We start from the raw sequence: 3,445 nt of genomic DNA on the forward strand, positions 1-3,445 counted from the left end.
ACACCTGTTGTATTCAGCATTTCACGGTAAGGTCTACTACACCTGTTGTATTCAGCATTTCACGGTAAGGTCTACTACACCTGTTGTATTCAGCATTTCACGGTAAGGTCTACTACACCTGTTGTATTCAGCATTACACTGTGAGGTCTACTACACCTGTTGTATTCAGCATTTCACTGTGAGGTCTACTACACCTGTTGTATTCAGCATTTCACGGTAAGGTCTACTACACCTGTTGTATTCAGCATTTCACTGTAAGGTCTACTACACCTGTTGTATTCAGCATTTCACTGTGAGGTCTACTACATCTGTTGTATTCAGCATTTCACAGTAAGGTCTACTACACCTGTTGTATTCAGCATTTCACTGTGAGGTCTACTACACCTGTTGTATTCAGCATTTCACTGTGAGGTCTACACCTGTTGTATTCAGCATTTCACTGTGAGGTCTACTACACCTGTTGTATTCAGCATTTCACTTGGAGGTCTACTACACCTGTAGTATTCAGCATTTCACTGTAAGGTCTACTACACCTGTTGTATTCAGCATTTCACTGTGAGGTCTACTACACCTGTTGTATTCAGCATTTCACTGTGAGGTCTACTACACCTGTTCTATTCAGCATTTCACTGTGAGGTCTACTACACCTGTTTTATTCAGCATTTCACTGTGAGGTCTACACCTGTTGTATTCAGCATTTCACTGTAAGGTCTACTACACCTGTTGTATTCAGCATTTCACTGTAAGGTCTACTACACCTGTTGTATTCAGCATTTCACTGTAAGGTCTACTACACCTGTTGTATTCAGCATTTCACTGTGAGGTCTACTACACCTGTTGTATTCAGCATTTCACTTTGAGGTCTACTACACCTGTTGTATTCAGCATTTCACTGTGAGGTCTACTACACCTGTTGTATTCAGCATTTCACTGTGAGGTCTACACCTGTTGTATTCAGCATTTCACTGTGAGGTCTACTACACCTGTTGTATTCAGCATTTCACAGTAAGGTCTACTACACCTGTTGTATTCAGCATTTCACTGTGAGGTCTACTACACCTGTTGTATTCTGCATTTCACTGTAAGGTCTACTACACCTGTTGTATTCAGCATTTCACTGTGAGGTCTACTACACCTGTTGTATTCAGCATTTCACTGTGAGGTCTACTACACCTGTTGTATTCAGCATTTCACTGTGAGGTCTACTACACCTGTTTTATTCAGCATTTCACTGTGAGGTCTACTACACCTGTTGTATTCAGCATTTCACTGTAAGGTCTACTACACCTGTTGTATTCAGCATTTCACTGAGGTCTACTACACCTGTTGTATTCAGCATTTCACTGTAAGGTCTACTACACCTGTTGTATTCAGCATTTCACTGTAAGGTCTACTACACCTGTTGTATTCAGCATTTCACTGTAAGGTCTACTACACCTGTTGTATTCAGCATTTCACTGTGAGGTCTACTACACCTGTTGTATTCAGCATTTCACTGTGAGGTCTACTACACCTGTTGTATTCAGCATTTCACTGTGAGGTCTACTACACCTGTTTTATTCAGCATTTCACTGTGAGGTCTACTACACCTGTTGTATTCAGCATTTCACTGTAAGGTCTACTACACCTGTTGTATTCAGCATTTCACTGAGGTCTACTACACCTGTTGTATTCAGCATTTCACTGTAAGGTCTACTACACCTGTTGTATTCAGCATTTCACTGTAAGGTCTACTACACCTGTTGTATTCAGCATTCCACTCTGAGGTCTACTACACCTGTTGTATTCAGCATTTCACCGTGAGGTCTACTACACCTGTTGTATTCAGCATTTCACTGTGAGGTCTACTACACCTGTTGTATTCAGCATTTCACTGTAAGGTCTACTACACCTGTTGTATTCGGCATTTCACTGTGAGGTCTACTACACCTGTTGTATTCAGCATTTCACTGTAGGGTCTACTACACCTGTTGTATTCAGCATTTCACTGTGAGGTCTACTACACCTGTTGTATTCAGCATTTCACTGTGAGGTCTACTACACCTGTTGTATTCAGCATTTCACTGTAAGGTCTACTACACCTGTTGTATTCAGCATTTCACTGTGAGGTCTACTACACCTGTTGAATTCAGCATTTCACTGTAAGGTCTACTACACCTGTTGTATTCAGCATTTCACTGTGAGGTCTACTACACCTGTTGTATTCAGCATTTCACTGTGAGGTCTACTACACCTGTTGTATTCAGCATTTCACGGTAAGGTCTACTACACCTGTTGTATTCAGCATTTCACTGTGAGGTCTACTACACCTGTTGTATTCAGCATTTCACTGTAGGGTCTACTACACCTGTTGTATTCAGCATTTCACTGTGAGGTCTACTACACCTGTTGTATTCAGCATTTCACTGTGAGGTCTACTACACCTGTTGTATTCAGCATTTCACTGTAAGGTCTACTACACCTGTTGTATTCAGCATTTCACTGTGAGGTCTACTACACCTGTTGAATTCAGCATTTCACTGTGAGGTCTACTACACCTGTTGTATTCAGCATTTCACGGTAAGGTCTACTACACCTGTTGAATTCAGCATTTCACTGTGAGGTCTACTACACCTGTTGTATTCAGCATTTCACGGTAAGGTCTACTACACCTGTTGTATTCAGCATTTCACTGTGAGGTCTACTACACCTGTTGTATTCAGCATTTCACGGTAAGGTCTACTACACCTGTTGTATTCAGCATTTCACTGTAAGGTCTACTACACCTGTTGTATTCAGCGCACATGACTAATAAGGTTTGATTTGAAGTCCTTCACGGTGTCGCAGTGACCTGGATCTACAGCTGGGGGGGCACTGTTGAGTACATCGGAGTAGTGACCGTAGCACTTACTTACTCCTCAGCCTGAAATGTCCCCACTTGCGCCAGCGAATAGCTCGCTGATCGTGAGGCACCGGCGGATATGTTTGGGCCGAACCGGGAGGAAGTTGCTAAGCAACAGGGCGACGTCTCTTACACTAGCTAGCTAACAGGCTTGAGTGTGTAGAGCCGCATCCGAATTAAAAACACATCTTACCTTAGTGTAATTAATAAATCCATAGTGAAACGGGATAACTAGGCTTATAGTAACCTTCAAAAGTTTTGAAAAAGTTAATTCGATGTACTCTAGCTAATTAAAAACCTCTTTCCTTATCTTCTCTCGCTTCTAACGTCAGTACATTGGATACGGTTCATTGGATATGCTAAGTGGATGGGCAGAAAGATGTTCCGTAATATACACTCAACAATTTGACTGATTTACAGTTCATATCAGGAAATCAGTCAACTGAAATAAAAAATGTAGACCCTTGTCTATGGATTTTACATGACTGGGCAGGGGTGCAGCCATGGGTGGGCCTGGGAGGGCATAGGCCAATCCACTTGGGAACAAGGCCCAGTCAATCAGAA

Source organism: Salvelinus fontinalis, chromosome 3, assembly GCF_029448725.1.
Source record: "Salvelinus fontinalis isolate EN_2023a chromosome 3, ASM2944872v1, whole genome shotgun sequence".
NCBI lineage: Eukaryota > Metazoa > Chordata > Actinopteri > Salmoniformes > Salmonidae > Salvelinus > Salvelinus fontinalis.